Source organism: Loxodonta africana, chromosome X (genome assembly GCF_030014295.1).
Source record: "Loxodonta africana isolate mLoxAfr1 chromosome X, mLoxAfr1.hap2, whole genome shotgun sequence".
NCBI classification, from domain to species: Eukaryota; Metazoa; Chordata; class Mammalia; order Proboscidea; family Elephantidae; genus Loxodonta; species Loxodonta africana.
In genome coordinates, this window is record NC_087369.1 from 28025918 (window position 1) to 28052976 (window position 27059).

Consider the following 27059-nt stretch of genomic DNA (forward strand, 5'->3'; position numbering starts at 1 on the left):
AAAGTTCAAGACAACACAACACTAATCTAAGGTGTTAGAAGTCAGGATGGTGGTTACCTTATGGTGGCACTTAGTGATTGAATATGGGCATTGGAGGGGCCTCAAGGCCGCTTGCTGGTAATGTTCTACTTCTTAATCTGGGGAGATTAAGAAGTATGCCTTCTACATTTGTTTGCTAACCGAGCTTTCCACCAGTGAGGTATTCTCATAAGCACCACTATGCCAATTTTTTTTACATGTTGCTGTAAAAAAATTAAAAAATAGCATAGCACTCTTGTGAAAATACCTCGCAGGGGCGGGGGACAAGATTGGCAAACAAATGTAGAAGGTGCATGTTATTTGCATAAAAATACGGTAAACACGTTTGGTTTCTCAATATGAGACTTCCTGCAACTGTCATTTTTAACAATTTCGGAAAAAGGTGCTTAATGATTCTAACACATTCTTTCCACTAGTTTTTATTCTTCAAATCACAGAGGAATTATTTTAATCTTTCCAAGTCCCTCATCCTGTTCAAAAAAAAAAATTCACTTACTATTAATTCCTCATGTAGGGATCAGGAAGGAGACCTTAGAGGACTTACAGAGCCTCTCTTCATTCTTGTAGCTGCCGAAAGAAACTTTACGTTGCAAACCTTGATTATTGATTCTCTCGGTGACATTTAAAATGATATCTCTCATAGGAACTTCGTCTGCTACCACTTTTCTGCCCAAAGTAATTTACAGCAACCATGGAAATTTTGAAATTAGATTGGAGACTTTCTGTCCCAAACCACATGCTTCTTTGAAACAGTGGGACTTTTGAACGCTGTGAGGTTATTCCTAATCCTGTTTGATTGTCTAATCCTGGCAATAATACCTACGAATAAGAAAGATTTAATAGGTTGATGAATTATGTCCATTTTTCTAATCAAAGGTGAGTATTTTTTTTTCCTTGAGATATCAATATTAGCTCTGTCTCCAGGCATGCATTAAGCAATGAACATGAGTTCCTTGGAAAGGAAGGCCTCCTATGGTAAGCACAGGGTATACTCATTCAATTTGAAAGCCCTTTAACAAAGGGAATGCTTCCTCATGAGCAGCATTAAAGCAACCTCCCATTACTAAGGCATGTTAAACTGCCTCTTGGGCATTTTGCCAGATCTTTAAGCTGTATTATAGGCTTTCTGTATAAAATGTGTTTTTCTCTGAAATAGCTCTAACACTCCTCTCCATCTTTTTTCCTATCCCTTACAGACTCTATCAAAGTTATTCAACTTCAAACATTAATTTTTTCTACAGCTTTCACTAAGTTTCACACAGGGAGATATTGAGAAAGAAGAAATCTGATGATGGAGGCGACTTTCTTTGTGACTAAAAAAAGAGAGGTGAAACCCCTGTAAAATGCAGGCTTGTCAAAAATTATTCTTTTTGTCTTATACTAAAGCATAGCATACGGAATGAAGAATATCCACAAGTAGAGCCCAGAACAACTAGATGGTGCCCCGCTGCCACCACTGACTGCTCTGACAGGGGTCACAATAAAGGGTCCTGGACAGAGCAGGAGAAAAATGTAGAACAAAATTCAAATTCACACACACACACAAAAAGACCAGACTTGCTGGTCTGACAGAGACTAGAGAAACCCCGAGAGTATGGCCCCCAGACACTCTTTTAACTCAGTACTGAAGTTACTCCTGAGCTGCTAACCAAAAAGGTTGGCAGTTCGAATCCACCAGCCACTCCTTGGAAACCCTATGGGGCAGGTCTACTCTGTCCTATAGGGTTGCCATGAGTCAGACTCGAATCAACGGCAATGGGTTTGGTTTTGGGGACGGGGCAAAAATAACACACGTGAGGAATGTGCTTCGTAGTTCAATCATGAATACGAGACTAAATGGGTGCACCAGCCCAAAAGCAATTATGCAAGGGCAGGAAAGGACAGGAAAAATGGACAAATGCAAACAGGGAGCCCGGGGTGGAAAAGGGGTGAGCACTCACACATTGCGAGGTTGGGAACCAATGTCACAAAACAATTTGCGGATTAATTGTTTAATGAGAAACTAATTTGCTCTGTAAACTTGTACCTAAAGACAATAAAAAATAATAATAATAAAGAAAATCCACAAATAGAAAAATATAAAAAATATGACTTAAGCATAAAACGAATTTCATTATGAATTCCAGGATATTGATTCAAATATTATTACTGGATTTAGTGGTAGCAAGTGGCCAAATATGCTGTGTAAGGTGATGTGTCAGATTGCGAGTTGTCCCCTCTAAATCTGTTAAACCCCTCTCCCTGGTCACATAAGGCAACCCAACCCAAGACAACTCTCTCCCATCTCCCTGCAGACATGTATACCCACTCAGCGATATTTTCACTAATAAAATATGAATACAAGCCATTTTTGCTTCATTTGGACTTCTCTTTCCTCTTCACACAGGTTGGAAACCAAATGGAAAAATGAATAGCTTTGACTACACAAAGGAGGGCTATGCCCTAGGGCATAGTCCAACAACATGGTGGAAGGTACCTACACCATACATTGTCTTCATGGAGCTGAGCCACATCTCCAGCTTAGATATCCAACTCACATAAGGAAAAAGCACACTTCTATTTCCATAGGATATTTCTTTTTATCAGGCTCTTTTCCATATTCTGTTATATGATAGTCACAACAATCCTGTGCCAGCTGTTAGAAAGATTCATTATCCCTGCTTTACAAATAAGGAGAGAAGTTCATTTGCAATCGGACCTTGCTCTTTCCAAATTATCTCAGGGACCTGTACAACTTCAGAGGAAATTTAGACTGATGACTATTAAAATGAAGCCAAAACATAATAAAATCTACTAAGAAAACATTCTGCATCCCACTTTGGAGAGTGGCGTCTGGGGTCTTAAACACTAGCAAGCGGCCATCTAAGATGCATCAACTGGTCTCAACCCACCTGGAGCAAAGGAGAAGGAAGAACGCCAAAGACACAAGGTAATTATGAGCCCAAGAGACAAAAAGGGCCGCATAAATTAGAGACTACTTCAGCCTGAGACCAGAACAACAACATGGTGCCCGGCTACAACTGATGACTGCCCTGACAGGGAACACAACAGAGAACCCCTGAAGGAGCATGAGAGCAGTGGGATGCAGACCTCCAATTCTCATAAAAAGACCAGACTTAATGGTCTGACTGAGACTAGAAGGACCCCAGAGGTCATGGTCCCCAGACCGTCTGTTAGCCCAAGACAGGAACCATTCCCAAAGCCAACTCTTCAGACAGGAATTGGACTAGATTATAAGATAGAAAATGATACTGGTGAAGAGTGAGCTTCTTGGATCAAGTAGACCCATGCGACTATGTGGGCAGCTCCTGTCTTGAGGGGAGATGAGAGGGCAGAGGGGGACAGAAGCTGGCCAAATGGACATGGAAATAGAGGGTGGAGAGGGGAGTGTTCTGTCCCATTAGGGGGAGAGCAACTGGGTCTACATAGCAAGGTATATATAAATTTTTGTATGAGAGACTGATTTGATCTGCAAACTTTCACTTAAAGCACAATAAAAATTAAAAAAGAAAAATGAAGCCAAAATATTTTATTGAATTTAAACCCACAATTATAATAAGGTGTCTCACTCTTTTGGGGAAGTTAGTAAACATGGTGTTTTAACTGCACTCACATATCAACAAATTTATCTTTTTAATAAAATTAAGATACCAATTAAAAAAGTGCATTTTCAAATTAAATGTTTGAAATATAAATAAATATTTTATGTACTGCCTTTTTCTGTTCCCAAATGTAGAAATTTATGGAAAATTTGGAAAATATAAAGATGTCAAAAGTTACTCACAGTCTCAAGTATCCCAAGTTAAATACCATTAATCTCATTGAAATTCTTTTAGTCATTTTACAAAAAAAAACTGTTTTCATGAATTAGCTAACGAATTTTTAAATGACACAGTTCATACTTGCTTATTGTAAAAATAAGAAACAGAAGAAAGAAAAATCTGTAACTCCAAGACTCAGAGATAACTACCGCTAATATATATGTAGGAAACCCTGGTGGCGTAGTGGTTAAGTGCTATGGCTGCTAACCAAGAGGTTGGCAGTTCTAATCCGCCAGGCGCTCCTTGGAAACTCTATGGGGCAGTTCTACTCTGTCCTATGGGGTCGTTATGAGTCAGAATCAACTCGACAGCAGTGGGTTTAATATATATGTATACATTTTTACAAAAATAAAAAATGCTGTTTTAAACATTTTAACTTAATGATAATGGCTAACATTAATGCTTGCCAGTAAGGCCAGACATTGCATTACAAATACTCCATCCATTGTCTTGTTTGACACTCAGAAAGAAGCGTGTAAGGCAAGTGCTATAATTATCACCATCTTTACACAAGAAGAAACTAAGACGGGCAAATTAAACAACTTTCACATCATAATGAAGGTATGAAAGTACTAAGTAGCGTGGTGGGTTTTTTTGCATTCAAAACCTGCACTCCAAACATTTTGCTATGGCATTTGAATGTCAATAAACACAAGTCTTCAATGTATTCCATCTTATCCACCTACCACAATTGCCCCAGGCAATCTTTGATTTTTTGGATATATATTTGGATGTATTTCCTAATGTTAAGAGCATTGCATTTTTTGCTAAATTTTTGTACATAGATACTTCCATAATAATTTTTTTAAGTAATTATCTAGAGGTAGAATTGCTGATCAGAGCATGTTTTAAGGACTTTTAAGATATATTCACAATTCAAACCCTAGGCAATGTGTGCTGATTTCCCTTTCAATATATGGGAGAAATCAAATATCCATTGCCAAGACAGCACTAGGTACTGACATTATTTTTTACATATCTGACAATTTGATTGAGAAATGCTTTATTATTTTAAATGTGCATTTCTAATTTTAAAAATATGCTTGTTGTTGATGTCTTTTATTTCTCTTGATTTGCATACCCATGCATTTTAATTCTTTATTTCATATGTGTACTTTTAGCACTTTTCACACATTAAAAGTATTAATACATTGTGACACTATTTTGCAAATACATTTAAGCAAATTCCCAATAGCTTTTATCTCTTTTATTGATGTTTTCTGAGATGTAAACATTTTTACTTTTATGTAATCAAAGGTGTTAGTAAATCCCTTCATTGTTTTTGCCTTTGAAGTCACCTGCCCTCACCAGCTGCTTAGATGACTTAATCTTCTAATATCTGCATTTTTAATAGCTTTGGTGAGGTATACCTGACATAAAATGAATGCCACATATTTAAGTTGTATAATTTGAATAAGTTTTAACATATGTATACACTCACTCACCCCAAACCCCAGGCAAGCATTGATCTATAAACTAGCTTGCACTTTCTATAGAATCTTTCTATAAATGGAATCATATAGTATATAATGTCTTTTGTATCCTACATAAAATGTATACATAATGTCTTTAGTATATATAATGCCTTTTATATACTATATAAAAGTATATAGTATTATTGTGAAATCCATCCATGTTGTTGCATGTGTCAAAATAGTTCATTGCTTTTTATTGCTGAGTAGTACTCCATTGCATGGATATACTACAAATTGTTTATCCATTCACCTGTTAACGGGGACCTGGATTGTTTCCAGTCTAAGGGTAATACAAATAAAAGTGCTCTGAACATTCACATACAAGTCTTTGTATGGATATATGCTTCAATTTCTCTTCTTGAAGTGGAATGGTTGGATCATATGGCATGTGTATTTTTAACTTTTTAAGAAACTGCCAAACTGTTTTCCAAAGTGGTTGTACCATTTTATATTCCCGTCATCTGTGAATGGGACTTCCAGTTGTTCTCCATCCTTGTCAACACTTGGTACGGTCAGACGTTTTTCATTTATACATTCTAATATAATATTTAATTTTGATTTTCATTTCCCTCATGAGTAATAATGATATGTAAGCATCTTTTCAGGTGCTTTGCCAACCATATGGTGACCCTATGGGGTTGCCATGAGTCAGAGTTGACTCCGCAGCAACTATTTTTCTTTTTCTTGCCATCCATATATCTTCTTTGGATATGTGCCTGTTCACTCTTTTAAGCATTTGGTTTTTACTATTTGATCTTTGGTCCTTTCACCCATAAGCACATGTTGGTTGGTCCTTTAGCTTCAGTAATACCAAGTCCTTGTTCCCTCCCCTTCACCATATGTCTGCACAATGTTGTTTCCAGCTTGGGTCAAAGCTGAGAGCAATTTTAATTCTTTAAAATAAATTGACATGTCAAACATACTTATTTTCCTGCTTGAGTGAATGTTGAAAGAATGTTCAATATTAAGTTAGAGCTGGATATATTATAACATTTATTAATATTTAGCTTTGAGGAGGAATTTATGTTCCATAATATAATTTACTACTTGACTTTTGTCTCATGAATTCCCAAGGAAAATAATTTTTATTCTCCACTCATTTATACTTAATCCATCAAAAAGTATATAGCTATTTTTTATGTGTAACCAAGGGACTTGCATCTGGAAATAAGCAAAGTTGCAATCTTATAAGATATGAGTTTTGTTAAATCACATTTTAATAGCTTTTACAAAAAATAAAAAGCTGTTGTTCATAACTTAAATTGCAGTTGGGAAGAAATTTATAATATCTTCCTTAACTAAGCCTGTTAAAAAGGAATAAATTTATCATTGTCTAGCAGCTTCTTAATCTACGTGTGATAAGCATCATTCGAAATTTGCAACTATATTTAAATTAATATGCCTAGTGGAATAATCACCACAAACATCACATCCAACACAGCTTAACTGCTTCAAATTTCTGTCTGGTTACTTCAATCTGAATATTGATTATAAACTAGTTAGTAATGGTTTAAAAATGTACAGTTTTAGTGAAAGGATCTATTATTGAAAAACAAGTCTTCAGCTTTACCCAGTTATTTGATGGTTTCTATCATTTAAAACTCCTTGTTCTGTGTGTTAATAGTCTGTTAAAATTCAGTTCATGACGATTTTGCATTAGAAATTGAGGTAAGGTGATCAAGTAAGGTAAGCTGGAAATGATACTTAAGGTAGTAAAACTAATCTTGTACTACACTCATCAGAAGATGCTACCCTAAAATAATTTCTGCAAGTATTAAAACTCTACTCAGTTGGATATTTTCCACTTGCCTCTCCAGATCCACTGTCCACTTTTACCACCCTTCTCTGTACCCTAGGAGGCTGACCAATGGACTGCGTTGACCTTCTGTCTTCTTTTGGGTTCAGTCAATTGGGGGTGCCAGAAGATAGTAGCACTCACAGATAGGAAGGTGGTAGGAGAGTAAGATCAAGGTATTTATTCCTCCTGCTCCCTCCTTATAGATCTCCTTAAGCTGGTTGCAATCCCCCAGCCCTGTTTGCTCCTGCCAGTTGCCCTTCTCCACACAGTTGTCTCCAGCTTTTGGAAATTTCTTCCTCTCTCTTCAGGCATAGGAGTAGTACCATTGTGCCCTACAGTGATTAGCCCCAAGGCATAACACCCGTCCTTGTACTCTCTTTAAACAAACAAACAAAAAAAACAAGCCCGCTGCAGTTGAGTCGATTCCGACTCATAGCGACCCTATAGGGCAGAGCAGAACTTCCCCATAGAGTTTCCAAGGAGCGCCTGGCAGATTCAAACTGCTGACCTTTTGGTTAGCAGCCATAGCACTTAACCACTACGCCACCAGGGCTTCCACACTCTCTTTACACCTGTGTAAATTGTCTTTTCATTAGATACCCCTCAAAATTACCCAATTTGAACATTCCATCTATTTTATTCTTGATATATCTGTTAACCAAGGTATTGTAATTAATAATAAATGTGCCCCAGTTTTTAATGGGCTAGTCATGAGAAGTAACTCACTGTTTTTAATCTGCAGTCTTGCAAACAGTGAAACACTGAAGGGCAGATCCCAAATTGTTATGCCAAAATGAAAGAAAAAAAAAACTAGTATAATAGAACCCAGGATGTCTGTTTATTCTGAAAATGCTTGGAGACCCACCTTTAAGATATACTGACAACAGGAACAAGTTTAGAGTCCAGAAACAGCCATTGTCATAGTGTAAGAGTGATTTCCATCACTTCCATTGCCGGTCAGTTATATAAGGGTAGCTTCTTTGATCATGAACACATCTACTTGGAACCAGGGTTATGATATTAAGGAGGAGTTTATATTCAATTCCTAGGTTTCATTCCATCCCATGACTTTAATGTCTATACGTGTGCTAATGTTTTCCAAATTTGTATCTCCAGGCCTAATCCTTCTCATGAACTTTACTGAGCCCTAGACAACTGAATCAACATGCTATTCATCTCTCTATTTGGATGTTTACCAGATATCTCAGGTATCATTAAGTACAAAATGAATTTTTGGCCCCTCCCAAGACCCTCAACCCTACCTGTCTCAGTTGAAGGCAGTTATAGTCTTCTAATAATTGCCCAGGCTGACATTATTGAAGTTATCCTTAAGTGTTTTCTTTCATTTCCCACATCCATTTCATCACCACATCGTGTTGGTTCTACCTTCAAATTATATCCAGAAGCAGAGTACCTCATATCATCTCCACAGTTTCTAACCTAGACCTTGCCATCATCTATCACTTCTTCTATTGTAATAGCTGGTCTCTCTACTTCTGCTCTTGTCCTCGTAGATTTTCAACCCATCAACCAGAGAGATACTATTAAAACATAGCTACATCATGACTCAATCTCTTCTATAACTTTCTCAACATTGAAAATACATAATTGGGAAGTACCAATAGTTTATACATTCTAAAATTAATATGAAGAAAAATTATAGCTTGAGAGAATAACTTTTCTCAGTTTATACCAAACAAAAAAACCAAACCCGCTGCCATCGAGCTGATTCCAACTTATAGCAACCCTTTAGGACAGAGTAGAACTGCCCCATAAGGTTTCCAAGGAGAGCCTGTTTGTGGATTTTGGTTAGCTGCTGTAGCTCTTAACCACTACACCACCAGGGTTTCCTTCCCAATTAATAGTGATTAGTAATTTTATAAAATTGCCAAAACAAAAAACTTCATTAGGCCATAGAAAAAGTATCATCATAAAAAGTATGAGTGAAAACCCTTGAAAAGAACCTTGTTCATAGGTTAAGACAATAGGGGCAATATTATTTTCAATGTTATGTTGTGCAATGTTTCAAGATAGTTGTTAAGTGAGATTTTTGAATTTTTACGTATTATCAATACAGTATCTCTGTCTAGTTAACTATCTATATGCTCTCCTCCAAGGAGTCACCAAATAAAAATAGAAATAATTCAATTATTTAATTGTGAAAATAAATAGTACATTTTAAGTGTATTTTAAGAAGTGATCAGTTGTGTCCTCAAGCAAAGTTGACGTTAAACTGTTAGACTGAAATATTTGGTTTCTAGGAGTAGCTGAGGGTTATGGCAGGAATGAATAATTTGGTATACTTTAATTTAGGCCCTCACCCCCTCATAACTGATATATTATAAAAGTCTTAATTTGTTTCCCTGCATTAGATTTCCTCCATTTCTTGGCCATTCCAAATATCATGGACAGTTTTTTGTTTTTCTTTTTTAATAATTTATTTTTTGTTGTTGCTGAGAATATGTACAGCAGAACATACGCCAATTCAACAGTTTGTACACGTACCATTCCATGACATTGATTACATTTTTCAAGTTATGCAACCCTTCTCACTCTCCTTTCCCAAATTATTCCTTCCCCATTGACATATATTCACTGCCCCCTAAGTGTCCTATGTAACCTTTCGAGTTGCTGTTGTCCATTTAATCCCATATAGACAGTTCTTTAAAAGAGCACAATCCTCAAGGCAGACATTCTTTACTAATTAAGCTAAACTACTGTTTGTAATCCAGACTTTCTGGAACCACTGAGGCTGGAGGAACCCCTGAAACTATGGCCCTTAGATAATCTTTAAATCTTAAACCAAAAATATCCCCGAAAGTCTTCTTCAGACAGTTTTCTAAATCATTGCTTTGCACTTGTCACACAATACCCAAAAAGTTCGAATGTCTTTCTATTGCTTATAGAATGAATTTCAAAAATTTTAGCATGACATTCAGTGTTGCCTTAGACTATTTCTCACCTACACTCTAAAATGAGCTGCTTCTACTTCCCTTATAAAATCTGTGTTCCAGGGAAACAGGTCTATTTATTCCCACTTCCATACCTACTTCCTTTTGGCTAAGCCTGAAGTAAGAAAATGTTCTAGGCAATAGCTCTACTAGTTACAAGCTGTGATACTGAGGAAGATTTTTTCAGCTCTCTGAATATCAGTTTCCTCATCTGAAAAAGGGAGATGAGAATATTTATTTTGGGGATTGCTGTCATAGGTAAACACTGCTTGTCCTCTGCAGTTCTAGACCCATGATACAAACCTATGATTCAACTTCCTCACCTCCCTCTGCCAGCTCAGAAATGTTTGAGCTTCTGTAGCGCTGCTGTCTGTACCGCAGATGACACCTGAGTGTAGTCTTAGTTGTCTTTGCATTAGTAAACTCATTCTACAAATAAAGCATGAGGCTAAGTGATCTGGAAATTAATCTACAGAAAGAATAGTTTATGCCTACTGTCCTAAAGGTATTTATCATCTAATTGAGAAAGACAAAATGATTTATAGGATAAATTCCTTGATGGCAGGATATGTCTGATAATTACAATAAGCTAGTAATTCTAACCCTTTCCACAATGCACTAAATAAAATGAAAAGTTTGAAAAACAGCCAGGACGGCAATTAATAAAAAATAACATTCCCAACTGACATTGCAAAACCTGCTGCCATGGAGTCAATTCCGACTCATAGGACAGAGTAGAACCAACCGCCCCACAGAGTTTCCAAGGAGCGCCTGGTGGATTCGAACTGCCAACCTTTTGGTTAGCGGCCATAGCACTTAACCGCTATGCCACCAGGACAGACTCCGGGGTGGGGGTTGTTAGTTTTCTCTTCACCCAATAGTACAATCTAAAACCCAGTGGTTTTTTTTTTTCTTTTCATTTGTAAACCAATAATAAACAAAACCAAAATACCTGCAGCAGCAAGCAACAAAAGACTCAAGTTGAAAGAGCAATCCTCTCTTCTGTGATATATGTTTGGGGGCTATATCTCGTCACTGTAATAATCTCTTCGATTTATTTAGTGCTTTATGGTTTATAAAGTACTTTCACATACTGTAATCTTTCATTTGATCCTCAAATAACTCTGTGACATCCACTGTGGGTAATTTTTTCTGAACCAGAGATATGCTGGCTTACACATATTTTTTCCAGCTCTCAAGACCAATGTTATACATAAAAAAAAAAAAACTATGGCCAAAAAATGACACAGGAAAATACTAAACTCATAATCTCAATTTCATTAACATCATACTTGACCACAACCCATCGTTACCCAATTTGTTGAATGTTGCTCCCAAAATGGGTAAATAAAAACACCCTTGAGTTGAATGCTTAAATTAACGATCAAGGGGGTGCTGTTAATTAATTTGTTTTGTATATGATTGCTACAGGGTCCCTATGAGTCCGAATCAACTCCACGGCAAAGGGTTTCGTTTTTCTTTTTTGTTGGCTATTAAAGCCCTTATCAAAATTTGAAAAATAATTCAATTAACTATTTGGTTTGTACTATCTCTTTTCCTGTCTGTTTCTCTTTAACTAAAAATGATAAGTTACTTCTTTGAATAAAACCTTAAAAGTGAAGCTAATGTACTCAAAAAAATTTTTTTTAGTGTCTTAAACGGAAAGCATTAGTGTACAACACCTCATTCTTCTTCATTTTCAGGCTTGTATAGTTAAAGTAGTTAAAGTAGTGGGTTGGTTTATAGTTAAAGTACATTGTCTTTGTCCAAACATATAAACCCCACGTTTTGGTTTCAGAATTTGCACTCTTTGATAAAACCACCTTTCCCTTACTCTTTGTATGGTTCAGACAAGAATTTCCAAGTTCAGTCCTCAGGGGAGTGAGCGTTGTTGTTGTTGTTAGGTGCTGTCAAGTCAGTTCTTACTCATAGCGACCCTATGTACAACAGAACGAAACACTGCCTGGTCCTGAGCCATCCTCACAATCCTTGTCATGCGTGAGTCCATTGTTGCAGCCACTGTGTCAATCCATCTCATTGAGAGTCTTCCTCTTTTTCGCTGATCCTCTACTTTACCAAGCATGATGTCCTTCTCCAGGGACTGGCCCCTCCGGATAACATGTCCAAAGAATGTGAGATGACGTCACGCCATTCTTGCTTCTAGGCATTCTGGCTGCACTTCTTCCAAGACAGATTTGTTCCTTCTTTTGGGAGTCCATGGTATATTCAGTATTCTTTGCCAATACCATCATTCAAAGGCATCAATTCTTCTTCGGTCTTCTTTATTCATTGTCCAGCTTTCCCATAAATCTGAGGCGACTGAAAACACCATGGCTTGGGTCAGGCACACCTTAGTCTTTAAAGTGACATCTTTGCTTTTTAACATTCTAAAGAGGTCTTTTGCAGCAGATTTGCACAATGCAATACGTCGTTTGATTTCCTGACTGCTGCTTCCATGGGTGTGGATTGTGGATCCAAGTAAAACGAAATCCTTGACAACTTCAATCTTTTCTCCATTTATCATGATGTTGCTTATTGATTCAATTGTGAGGATTTTTGTTTTCTTTATGTTGAGGTGTAATCCATACTGAAGGCTGTGACCTTTGATCTTCATCGGTATGTGCTTCAAGTCCTCTTCACTTTTAACAAGCAAGGTTGTGTCATCTGCGTATCACAGGTTGTTAATGAGGCTTCCTCCAATCCTGATGCCCTGTTCTTCATATAGTCCAGCTTTTCAGGTTATTTGCTCAGCATACAGATTGAATAAGTATGGTGAAAGGATACAACCCTGATGTATACCTTTCCTGACTTTAAACCACGCAGTATTCCCTTATTCTGTTGACTGCCTCTTGATCTATGTACAGGTTCCTCATGAGCACAATTAAGGGTTCTGGAATTACTATTCTTCACAATGTTATAGTTCTGGCTATTTAAAACACTGCCTTCACCAGTCCTTACTAATTGGTCCAAAATGCTCTAATGGGACCCTTAAGGTTGGTGGTTCGAGTCCACCCAGAGGTACCTCAGAAGAAAGACCTAGAAATCTACTTCCAAAAAGTAGTCATTGAAAACCCTATGGAACACAATTCTACTCTGACATACATGGAGTCGTCATGAGTCAGAGTTGACTCGATGAAAACTGGTATAAGGAAAGAAAATAAAGGCTTGGAGCTAATACAGGGACAGAGCTTGCTTGAGATTGAAGCCAATGGAGAAAGTAACACAGCTGAATGAAGGCAAGAGATGGATTCTTGAACATAATCCTTTAGCTTCTTGTATAGGTTACTAGGAGTATATAACAAATCACCTCAAAACTTAGTGTCTTTAAGACAATAATAAACGTTTTTCTGTGGGTCAAGAACTTGGGAGGGAATCACAGTCTCTCATGAAGTTACAGTTAAATATGTGCTGGGCTACAGTCATCTGATGACTTGCCTAAGGCTGGAGAATTTACTTCCTAAAATGGCTGCCCATATGGCTGGCTGTTTGCTGGAGGCCTCAGTTCCTCTCTACATGGGTCTGTCCACAGGGTTGCTTGAGTTTCCTCACAGCATGATGACAGGCTTCTCCCAGAGTAAGCCATTCATGAGACCTAGGTTGAAGCTGTAATGCCATTTATGACCTATCCTCAGAAGGCATACACCATCAATTCTGCCATGCTCTCTTGGTCACATGAGGCCCGGCCAGATTCAGTGTGGGAGGGGACAATACAAGGGCACAACTACCGGGAGATGAGGATTTTTGGGTGTCATCTTGGAGGCTGGATATCACACATCTATACCAAGCTGGGAAACCCTGGTGGCATAGTGGTTAAGTACTACGACTGTTAACCAAAAAATCGGCAGTTCAAACCTGCCCGGCACTCCTTGGAAATTCTCTGGGGCAGTTCTACCCTGTCCTATAGGGTCGCTATGAGTTGGAATCAACTCAAGAGCAATGGGTTTCAGACCAAGCTGAGGCTGAAAATATGTATGGAGGCAATAATTACGCATCTTGTTTTAAGCTAATTTGGGCTATATTTCTGACACTCGTAACTAAAAGAATCCTGAATCATGATCTACTTTTCAAAGGGCAACTGCAATAATTCCCCAGCAATAGTCCCCCACCCTCTTGAAGTTTTAACTTGGCTTTATGACTAATAATATCTAGGAAGGCCTAAGTAGAGTTATTTTTCAATTTCCAGTTGCCATGTATATTCATTGAGGGTCATAATTGAACCAGACTACTGTGACACAGTACAAAAAAAAAACTACACTGAAAGTAAGTCAAGTCTCTGAAACTTAACTAGATGTCTTCATCAAGACATTTGAGCTCTCAGAGCCTCAGTTCTTTTGGTAATAAAACAGAAATACAATCTCAGAGGGCAATTGTGAGGAAAATGGAAGAACACAAATAAAATTCTTTATAACTTATTATACGTTTTATGAAATAGAAAATAAGATATGCGCACTCTATCACACAAAAATGAATTACGAAGATTAAAATGCTTTAAAGTAAATCAAAGGATTTGGGTCTATTTATGCTATAATCCTCAACAGAAAAGTAAAGGAATATACAGAGAGAACCAGAAGGGCATGAACTTCTTAAAGAGCCAAACTTAAATGAAAGATTTATTACTCTGTGTCACTGGGCAAAATAATTTGAAGATAACATTTGGCTTTATATCTTTCTCTATAGGCTACGTTTTCATGGTTTTGGTAAACACATGGCTTCTGTCCTTTTCAGTTTTTTGTGTGTGCTCTGGTGCAGAATCTACTCAAGTATTCGGAATTATTTGAATGTTTTGCGTGGAGCTTTGGCTTTAGTATCTTTAGAGGTTTTGAAATAGGATCCACATGGCTTGATTGAATACATAATATATTAAAAATAATTTTGGCTGAAAGCAAGGTAGACAACATGACATTTTGGTCAAAATCATGGTTAAAACATGAATATTAATTGTTGTTAAGTTCTGTAGAGTCAGTTTTGACTCATAGCAACCCCATGTAAAACAGATGGAAACATTGTCTGGTCCTGTGCCATCCTCATAATCATTGTTATGCTTGAGCCCATTGTTGCAGCCACTGTGTCAATTCATCTCGTTGAGAGTCTTCCTCTTTTTTGCTGACCCTCTGCTTTACCAAGCGTGATGTCCTTCTCTAGGGACGGGTCTCTCCTGACAACATGTCCAAAGTATGTGAGATGAAGTCTCGCCATCCTTGCTTCTAAGGAGCATTCTGACTGTACTTCTTCCAAGACAGATTTGTTCATTCTTCTGGCAGTCCATTATATGTATATTCAATATTCTTCGCCAACACCATAATTCAAATGCCTCAATTCTTCGATCTTCCTTTTTCATTATCCATCTTTTGCATGCATATGAGGTGACTGGAAATACTATGGCATGTCATCAAATTGACGTCTTTGCTTTTTAACACTTTACAAAGAATATTAGTTAGTCCTGGGTATTTTGCATATTGAGGATTTTGATGCAAACTGGGACCATTTTGAAACCCTTAATATTTTATAAACGTCTTTTGTAGAATTTTTCAGGTTCTTGACACTGCTGTTTTTCTTTCATTATTCTAATTCATTGACAGGCAGTTGTTCAGGTTTGTCCTGGCATGTGCAACATCAGGGCATCAGTTGAAGTAATCTAAATATCTAGTGATTGCATACTAAAATGTGTTTTACATTTTCCATTTTTATAGAGTGTTAGTATCAATATGTATTAGGGTGAAATATGCAATTATTGCTTTGGTAGGTAAAAATAATTGAACAGCAGTAATTTCGTGTTTCAGTATACGTATATCTCTGTGCATGTGTCAACATACACACACAGATATATACATACGCACACGCACAATTTGGAAATATATACACTGAGGTGTTGACAATGGTTACCTCAGGAAAGATTTTAAAAAAACAGTTGCTGTCCAGGTGACTCCGACTCATAGCGACCCCACGTGGGTCAGGGTAGAACTGTGTTCCATAGGGGTTTCGATAGCTGATTGTCCCAATAGAGATCACTAGGCCTTTTCCCAAGGCACCTTTGGGTGGACTCAAACTTCCAACCTTTCAGTAAGCAGCTGAATGCATTAACCACTTACACCAAAAGGTTAGATGGTAGTTATTTTTTATTTTCTTTTATACATCTATATATTTTATTTTTGAAGAATGACAGCCTTGTTTTGTAATAAGACCAAAAAAGCTGGACAAGACCATATAACAAAAAAAAGACTGATTCTAGAAAAGAATGTGACCTCAGGTATATACATTTTTAAATTTCCTACTGAATTGATGACTCCAAGAACTTATTACCTATTTTACTCTGACGTCTAGTAGCTATCTCAAACTTACTGTGTTCAAAGCTGAACTCTTCCTTTCCCTAACTGTTCCCCAGACACCCCTCCACCCATACAGAGTTTCACCTACTATAGTCTTTCCTTTTTTCATTACATGGCATTTCCATCTTCAATTTGCTCAGGTCTAAAATTTTTTTGTTTTTCTTTGACTCCTCCCTTCCTCTCACTTCCCACATTCAATACAATAGCAAAAACCACCACCTCCACCTCTACCACCCCGGTCCATGCCTTCATCAAATCTCAACAGGTGTCTTGCAAATACTCTCTTAACTTAGCTCCTTGCTTCGAATCCTGCCTGTGGTCTCTTCGCTTCACAGCAATCTGGGTGATCTTTTAAAAACATAATCCACATCATGTCTCCTTCTCCTCTCCAAATCTTTACGGGCTTCTCATGTAATTTCAGATAAAATCTGAATTCTTTACTATAATCTACATGATCCCAGGTGATCTGTTCCCCAGGTACCTATGACCTGATTCTCTTCCACCTTTTCCCTTCTTACCCATCTCCAGTCACTGCAATTGCTATACCAGAACATACTTTCCTCAGATAACCACATGGCTTCTTCAATTGCTTTATTCAGGTCTCTGTTCAGATGTCACCACATCAGAGAGGACTTCCTTGACCACTATATCTAAAATCGCTAGATAGCTAGATGTAGATAAAAAAAAAAAAACTAAGTTCTTACATATGCCGATATAGCTATAACCAAAAACCAAACCCGTCGCTGTCGAGTCATACGTCACATAGTGACCCTGTGGGACAGAGTAGAATTGCCCCGAAGGGTTTCCAATGCTGTAATCTTTACGGAAACACACTGACTGCCACATCTTTCTCCCTCAGAGTGGCTGGTGGTTTCCGACCACCGACTTTTCACTTAGCAGCCGAGCAGTTTAATCAGGGCTCCTTCAGATGTACATATAGATATTGTTAAAGAGGGAAACTGAGGACCACAGAAATTGACAGATTTCTCTGAGTGCAGAAGAAAATTCACAAAGGTCACAGACTGTTGTGGAATGTAGCAAAAACAGATAAAAAGAAATAATGTGGACACATGGTGACTGTGAAGTTGCACAGATTCCCCTTTGTGACAAAGACATCTGTTACCCATAAACTAGCTCAGAGTTTATCTTATGCAAAGAATTTAATTTTAGGAAATTTCCCTGGCTGCCTGAGAGAGAATTCTAAAGCTTTTAGAACTTCCTGAGTAGTCCAGGTGCCTTTATTATTTTAAAACCTCCAGACAACACCTGAGGATTTGTGCAAATGAATGGAGGTCTGGCCAGGCCACAGGGACCACCTAGTAACCTGGTATCAGCTGACCTAAGGCAGGGGGAACACGATTCAATTTATCCTGTTAAGATGAGCCGATGGTTAATTTTCTACTCTACTTCCTCTTTTCCTCCTTAAAAACTCCTTGAACCTGGCCTAAAATGAGCCTTTCTATTTTTCTGAACAGAAAGATCCCCCTGTATGCATACAGACTAATTGCTCCAATAAATCATACACAAGTTAATTTTTTGCGTGTGCTTTGATTATTTTGACAGTATAGATACAATTGTTTCTCATCCACACACTACCATCATTAGATTATGAATTCTATGAGAGAAGAGTATATGATATTTTCAGGTGACATGCCTGCTATTTGCAGATGAGTGTCGTCTGCATAACTCACCACTAGGTGGTTTACTCACTCAGTTCACTTATCATGGGCAAACATGAAGTGCCTGAACTTAACCACGAAAGCTAGGATGACAATGAGCCACTGTCAACGAGAGGGATTTTTACAGATATAGTAATCCTTCCTATGTCTCTGGATTCAGGGTCATTCCAGTTGAGAGAAGATTAACAATTGAGCTGTGGCAGTGGCAAAGGAACTGAAAGGAGGAAGGTGGACGAAGAAGATTGAGACTTTACAGAACTTGACAACAGATCAGATATGGAGAGTGAAGGAGAAAAGGGAATGGACACAACTGAATTTTCCAGTCTGGGGAACTGGAACAACAGGCACGAAAGTAACTTCATCAGAGAAACCCCATTTTATTTTCAGGAATGATACTGCCTTGGCATGAAAATTAGTAACCTCCTGACAAATTAATATTATCTGGAAGAAATAACACTAATATGGTAAAACCACAATGGCAAACGAATAAGATTGAGCTCAGTGTAACGTAAGACAGAGACAAGAAGAGGGGGAAAAAAACCCTACTATCTAAAACCAAACCAATTTGTATAGCTAAGGCAATAGTATCTCAAGAATGAATGTGATGACATTCAAAATCCTAACTACTAGGCATCTTTGTCCAAACAAGTGTTGCGACTTGTTAGCTGGCATTCCTCCTTTTTTGGGATCTGAGATAATGAGTCATTTTTCTACCAAAAGACCAACTTGCTGTGTAATGAAATAAAACAATGATGGAGCCCTGCAGACTTTAACTTGTCTGTTTTACATTCAAAGGGAATGATTTAAGATTTAAATGACTAAGCAATAACTTAACCTAAGCCTCCTTGTATCACTGAATAATATATTCACATTTAGCAAAGGTCAGAATCCACTTAAACCAAAACCCACTGCCGACGAGTCAATTCCGACTCGTAGCAACCCTACTGGACAGAGTAGAACTGCCGCACAGAGTTTCCAAGGAGCGCCTGGTGGATTCGAACTGCTGACCTTTTAGTTAGCAGCCGTAGCTCTTAACGACAATACCACCAGGGTTTCCAGAATCCACTTAGGGGCTTGTTAAAACCCAGATTGCTGGGCCCCACCCCAGAGATTCTGATTCAGTAGGTCTGGAGTGGGCCTCAATAATTTGCATTTCTAACAAGTATCTAAGTCCCTGGGTGGTGCAAGTAGTTTGTACTGGACTACTAACCTAAAGGTTGATGATTTGAACCTACCCAGCAGCACCACTGAAGAAAGGCCTGGAGATCTGCTTTTTTGGGATCTGAGATCATGAGTCATTTTTCTGCCAAAAGACCATAAAAACTACAGCCAAGAAAATCCTATGGAGCAGTTCTAGTTTGTAACACATGGGGTCGCCATGAGTCAGCATTGACTGGGCTGCAACAGGTTTGGTTTTGGTTTAATAAATTCTTAAATGATACTGGGAGCCCTGGTGCCACAGTGGTTAAGAGCTATGGCTGCAAACCAAAAGGCTGGCAGTTGGAATTCACCAGCCCCTCCTTGGAAACCCTATGGGGCAGTTCTACTCTGTCCTATAGGGTCACTATGAGTCGGAATTGACTCAACGGCAACAGGTTTGGTTTGGGGTTTTATCGTTTACTGTAGGACATAGTCCTTACTCCTAAGATGTGCTGGCCTGGGGACCACACTTTGAGAATCACTGTCATAGAGAATTCCCAGGGAAAGTGTTCTTCAAAATACTAAATTTTCAATCCAGATGTAGAGTAATAGCTATGGGACCAGAATAGTCCTTCATCCCTGTCATTGCTGGTAGGGAAATTTCACACTCTCCTGAACCTCTAAGAGATGTAAGCCTTGGATGAAGTGTTAATTAACCAAATCACTAGTGCGACCGAGAAAATAGGGAAAGGAGAAACAAAGAAATGCAGTTTCTAGGTCTGTGTCCTGGAAATGTAGTTCCGCCTTTTATGAAAGGAATATTTTTAGACAACCAACTGAACTGTTATTCTCCACATCTCTTGTCAATTGCTAAACCGGTCAGGTCAGGCTTGATGGCTTAGCCTTAGGGAGTCAAGCTAAGAGGTTTGAAAAACTATCTGCAGGCAATTTCCCTGAATGTTTATGCTAATCATGATCTGCTTTTCCTCACATTTAAATACAATTCCAAGTTTAACTGATATTTTTCTAATATTAAGGTTTTTTTTTTTAACAGGGAAGCAAATTTCAAAGTCTATGACATCTTTCTGTAACTCATCAGTACATTGTATAATATGACAGATTTCTGCTCCCTGAGATACTTGTTCCATGCTGAAGGCTTTAGAATACGGTAATATTTTCATGTCAACTTATTAAAGATTAAAATGAGTCCCCGTAAGATGTTTGTGAACACCATTGCTGCAAACAAAACAAGATGAAACAAAATCAGAATGGTCCTCTTCTCCAAAGAAACGTTTTGATATGAAACGTTCACAGGAACTCTGTTAATACCAAGCACAATGTCTGGAACAAAGTACCAAAAACCAAGCCAAAGCTGTTGCCGTCGAGTCTATTCCAACTTGTGGCGACCCCATGTGTTACAGAGTAGAACTTCTCCATCGGATTTTCATGCTGTCAACAACAACAATCTTTAAGGAAGCAGATTGCCAGACTTGTGGTGCTGCAGAATGGGTTCAAACTGGCAACCTTTAGGTTAGTAGCCAAGGGCAAGCCATTTGTACCACCTAGGGCCTCTGGAGGTGGAGCCCTGATGGCGCAGTGGTTAAGAGCGTGGCTTCCAACAAAAGGTTGGCAGTTCAAATCCACCAGCTGCTCCTTGGAAACCCTATGGGGTAGTTCTACTCTGTCCTATAGGGTTGCTATGAGTTGGAACCAACTTGACAGCACCTAACACCAACAAGAAAACCTGATGGCGTAGTGGTTAAGTGCTATGGATGCTAACCAAAAGGTCAGCAGTTCGAATCTACCAGGTGATCCTGAAACAGGCTGCTCAGCCATATCTTGAACAATACCTGAGCCATTTTTTTTCCTTCTTCTTTCTTTCTCCCCTTTCCCTCCCCTAGCCCATCCCTGCCTCCAAGTAAGATACTGATAGGATGGCGCCAGCTACCCCCTGTGCTGATGGGATAATGACAGGAAAAGATCAACATGTTTCAGATAAGACCACCGAAACCAAACAGAAGAAAGAGAGTACACATTCCACAAGTCCCTAAAACTTATGGCCCCTTTTCCCTTAAAAGCCCAAGCTGATCGGTAGTCTGGTGAGACAGTCGACTTTAGGAGGAGATCATTCCCCTCTGTCTCCATATACCGGTATATCTAATAAAGCTCTTGCTACCCACCTCACCCCTGTCTCAAGAATTGGCTATTTGCAGCAGGCAGCTCTAACTTGCGAAATTGCAGTAACACTCCTTGGAAACCCTATGGGGCAGTTCTACTCTGTCCTATAGGGTCACTACGAGTCTGAGTCGACTCAATGGCAATGGGTAGGGGTTAACAACAACGACAGGGCCTCTGGAACAAACCCAAAAAATCCCAAACCCATTGCTATCGAGTAGATTCCGACTCATGGCGACCCTATAGGACAAAGTAGAACTGCCCCATAGGGTTTCCAAGTCTGTAATCTTTACTGAAGCTGACTGCCACATCTTTCTCCTGTGGAACGGCTGGTGGGTTCCAACTGCCAACCTTTCGGTTAGCAGTAAAGTGCTTTAATCACCGCGTAATCAGGGCTCCTTTCGGGAACCAAACCAAAAAAAAAAAAAAAAATAACCAAACCCACTGCTGTCGAGTAGATTCCAACTCATGGCGACCCTATAGGATGGAGTAGACCTGCCCTATTGGGTTTCCAAGGAGTGCCTGGTGGGTTTGCTCTGCTGACCTTTTGGTTATCAGCCGTAGCTCTTAACCACTACACCACCAGGGTTTCCTCTAGGTACTTTAGCTCCTTGCTTGGTGATGACTGCATGGTTTAATTACATTAACCATTATAGGCCTTACTCATGTATTTTGGCTTCCTGGAAGCACTGAGTGAATTAAAACAAAGATTGTATTTGGAAAACGACTGCACCCAGTAGTCAGCTTGGTGGGCATAACAGCAGAACATGAATTTCAGTAGCATAAGTGATGTCCATATGAGTGGAAAAATATCAGATAAGTCTCAACTCACAAAAACATACTGATCAACACCCTTGCTAATATTTTTTCTAAGTGACATATTTCTATACTTCAGCAGGTTAGGATTTGCGAGAATGCAACTTTAAAATGATCAGCAGACATTTTTCTATACTGTCTTTAGACTTTTCTCTCTCCCTTACAGTATTTTTTGCTGTAACGACATTTCACTAGCATTTCTCTAGCATTTCAAGTTTGAGGGGTGGGGGATTGGTTGGGAGGTATCCCAAACTGAAGCCAAACTTGATAAGCTTTCTTAGAAGTGTGACTGGTAAAGGTGAAGAGAATGAGATGACGAACACTCTACGCATTTCTGTGCTGCTTCTACTAAGTGATCACGAAGGCTCTTTAAAATTACTGTTATTTCAAAACTCCAGAGGCAGGCTCCCAGTGTAATCTCCTAGTACAAAAAAAAAAAAAAAAAGACCTAAGAGTTCAGGACTCTAGGGAAAATTTAACTTTTTAAATATAATGCAAAATACACGATTAGGCTTTTTGGTGATGGAAGTATAAATTGGGCAAAAGCATTGTTGCTGTTGTTGTTGTTAGTTGCCACTGACTTGATTCTGACTTAGGTCTCTTATACATTATATTAAAAGGATCTCATAAATTTATGAGACACTGGGGTAAGATAAGTCAATTGTCAGAATTAATTTGAAAGTCTAAATAAGGAAGAGCATGAAATGCTTGTGCTATAGATAATGAGGTTTAGGAGCATGTGACTGACCAAGACATACCAAGAATATACTGTATAACTCAGGTTGTTTGGGGAAACCTCTTAAAATGCACTCCGCATAATTAAAACTGACTTCCTTAGTCACAGTGAGAATTTCACATTCTACTTGATTTGGATAATTAGTACGGTGTTGGTCTTGACATGGGAGTTCAAATAAATTGTGTACTTAAAGTTATGAAATGTAATTATATTTGTCAAAAGGTTTTCAGTGGGTCTCGGTTTGAATTTTATTTTTTCCCCTTTACTTGGCATTATCATGAGGTCTAGGAGTCCCTGGGTGGTACTAGCAGTTAAGCGCTCAACTACTAACAAAAGGTGGGCCGTTAGAACCCACCCGGAGAGAGGTGCCTCAGAAGTCAGGCCTGGCGATCTGCTTCAGAAAGGTCAAAGCCTTGGAAACCGTGTGGAGCAGCTCTACTCTACATACTTGGGGTCTCCATGAGTCAGTATCAACTCTACGGCAACTAACTACAATGATAACAACATCGTACTCTTCAGGGTATCACAGCTCAAGGTCTTCACTCCTTCCTTGCTGGAAAAACACACATGCTGTCCTACATCTTGGAAGAGTGCCAAGAAACATGACTACAACTGGGCACACACATCTTACTCCCCTTGGGCCTCTTCTCCAAGAATGATCACGCAAAACACAAGAGAAAACTCCGTTTCAAATGATCAAACCAGAATTTATTTATTGTTAAACTATGTTTTTAGGATGACAGAAAGAACCAAGGAACCAAGGAAAGCAAAATTCATGGTATACCAACATGGTGCCAAGTGAATCAAAATGTCAGCTATATGGAAACCTGCGTAATTATCTGTCCTGTGGACTGAATCAATGATCTGACCTGACGCTGTCCAGTAAGTGTTCTGTCTGCTAAGGTCATATTAAAATGTGATTTGCAGAGTCCTCAGTAAGTTAAAGGTACCTTTTCAGTCTGTAACCACTGACATTTAGTCTCTTTCCTTCCTTTACTCCCTCCCCCAGTACTGAACAACACTATGCATGCTGTCACATCTGCACTGGTTGAAATGATTTCTTTACGCAACTTCCTCTACCACTAAACTGTGAACTTCCTAAGGGCAGTGCCTGTGCCTCAGTATTGGGCACATCATGAGCACCAAATCAATATTTATTGACCAAAGACATCTTGGGCAAACTGAGCGTAAATATGATTATTCTAATAATCCAACCAATTCAATCACCTCTTGCTAAGTGCAAGCTATACACAAGATATGTTGCTAGGCATTAGGATACAAACGTACAGGAGATACATATTTTATAATCTGGTTTGGGAGGCAGATACATAAAAGGCACCTTTGATACACATGGTAAGTGATGAATAAAGTTACGCATAGGATAGTCTGGGAACCCAGACTTGGAATAGGCTATGGTAGGAGTTAAGGAGAAAATCTAACAAAAGATGTTGATTCCAGAACAAAACTGGAAAGCAAATAGAAATTGGTAAAATTAAGAAGGAAGACGGGAATGTTTTTAGCATAATAAGCAGCATGAGCAAATTACAGAGGTGTGGAACAGCAGGACATATGTTGTATGATAAAAGCAAGTTGCTATTGTTGCATAGGATGATATAGCATAAGACATGGTGTAGTGGATTGAACTGTGTCCCCTAAAAAAGATATGTTCAAATTCTAGCCCCCCGTGAATGTGACCTTGTTTAGAAATAAGGTCTTTGCAGATGTAATCAAGTTAAAATGAGGTCATGCTGGGTTAGAGTCAACACTAATCCAATGACTGGCATCTTTATAAGACAAAGGAGCGGGAGAACAGGACATAGAGACACAGAGGGAAGAAGGCCAGGTGAAGATGGAGGCAAAAATTGGAATGATGCAGCTATAAGCCAAGGAACGCTAAGAATTGCCGACAACCACCAGAAGCTAGAAAGAGTCAAGGAGGGATTCTTTCCGAGAGCCTTCAGAGGGGGCCTGGCCCTGCCGACATCTCGATTTTGAACATCTGGCCTCCAGAACTGTAAGAGAATACATTTCTGTTGTTTTAAGCCGCCTAGTGTTTTTAGTGTGTGGTAATTTGTGACAGCAGCCCTAGGAACCTAATACCTGTGACAAAGGAGGAAGTTGACAGATCAAGGTAAGTCCCAGGCTAAAAACTTTGGATGTTACCACGTAGGCAATAGGTGTATTTTGATGTTTTACCTTGGACAATGGCATGCTTATAACTTTGCTTTAGAAATATCCTTCTGGCAGGGAGTGTGGGATGGATTCAGGGAAGAGGAAGGAGGATGCATGAAAACTAGTCGTGACTTCCCCATCCTTGCCATCCTTACTTGAAGAAGAAGAGAAAAAACTCATTGCTTTTGAGTCGATTCTGACTCATAGTGACCCCATGTGTGACAGAGTAGAACTGCTCCATAGGGTCTTCTTGGCTGTAATCTTTATGGAAGCAGATTGCCAGGCCTTTCTTCCAAAGTGTGGCTGGGTTCAACCTGCCAATCTTTAGGTTAGTAGTTGGGTTTGGACTACTGTTGGCTAGTAGTTGACTGCAAACTGTCAGTGCCACCCAGAGACCAAGACTTGTTCAATTCGGTATTCTTCCAAGAGTTCTCTGTGCAAACTACCTTTCTGAATGTCAGAACAGTGCCTCACACCTATGTGAAACTTACCATCATGTCTCTGGTTTTACAAGACCTCCCTCTTTCTAACTTCTATATCCCCTTCCCCAATTTTCTTTTTTAAGGCAACAGATTCAGAGCATCTGTCCGTGTGCAAAAACAAAGCTGTTTGATTCTTCAGTCTGTCACCACCTGTGGGCCACTGGACAAGTTACAAAATAACCTCCTTGAAGATTAAAGGTAGTGACTCATATAAAAGGTTTAGCATACCAAAACCAAACCTTTGCCGTTGAGTTGATTCTGACTTACGGCAACCCTATAGGACAGAGTAGAACTGCCCCACAGGGCTTCCAAGGAGTGCCTGGTGGATTCGAACTGCTGAACTTTTGGTTAGCAGCCAAGCTCTTAACCACTGCACCACCAGAGCTTATTGTGAATGCTCAATAAATGTCAGCTATTTTTACTAATGATCCTATCTAGATGATACACATGGTTTCTAGTCAGTGTCAGAAAGCAAGAGAAAGATCTGGAAATAAGTTCTTTAATGATAGGAAATAAAGGTTTTGCATAAAGAGAAATGAAATAAAATGAGGATCTACAGGCTTATTGGATGTTTTGTTCTATTTGCACTATTGAAAAATAAAATTGCATATTTCATTCACTCTGATTAATAGCACCCTTTTTGTAATTTTGCCCAAGTCAGACACCCATGTGTCAATACTTTCCAAATATTCAGTCATAACATCACTTCTATTTATTTCACTCCCTTCACCTCCCAGGAGCCTCTTTTCTCTCTATCCTTCTGTTCTAGCACAAATTGATTCCTCTCTTGCTGGGTGACCGTCATACCAGGACCGCCTGCACTGATTTCTTGGAGTGTATTTACTCTTTACTGGGAAGAAAGAGTTGGGGAGGTGTAACAAATATCTGGGTGCCAAGATTTTTTTTAATAAGAATCAAAAGGAGGAAGCTGTGGGGGTTAGGGAGCAGATATCGACTTCAATTAATCTCCCCCCCAATTTTTTTTTTTATCAGCACAACCACCACTGGTCTGTCAGTTTGTGGCCTGTGTATTACTATGATGCTGGAAGCTATGCCAATGGTATTTCAAAATACTAGCAAGGTCACCCATGGTGGACAGGTTTCAGCAGAACTTCTAGACTGAGAAAGACTAGGAAGAAGGACCTGGCGGTCACTTCTGAAAAAATTGGCCAGTGAAAACCTTATGAATAGCAGCGGAACATTGTCTGATATAGTGGCAGAGGATGAGACCCTCAGACTGGAAGGCACTCAAAATAAAAGAGTAAGAGCTGCCTTCTCAAAGTAGTCAACCTTAATGATATGGAGGCAGTAAAGCTTTGGTGACCTTTATTTGCTAAAGTGGCACCACTCAAAATGAGAAGAAAGAGGTGCAAACGTCTATTAATAATCAGAGCGTGGAATGTACGAAGTATGAATCTAGGAATATTTGAAGTTGTCAAATGGAATGAA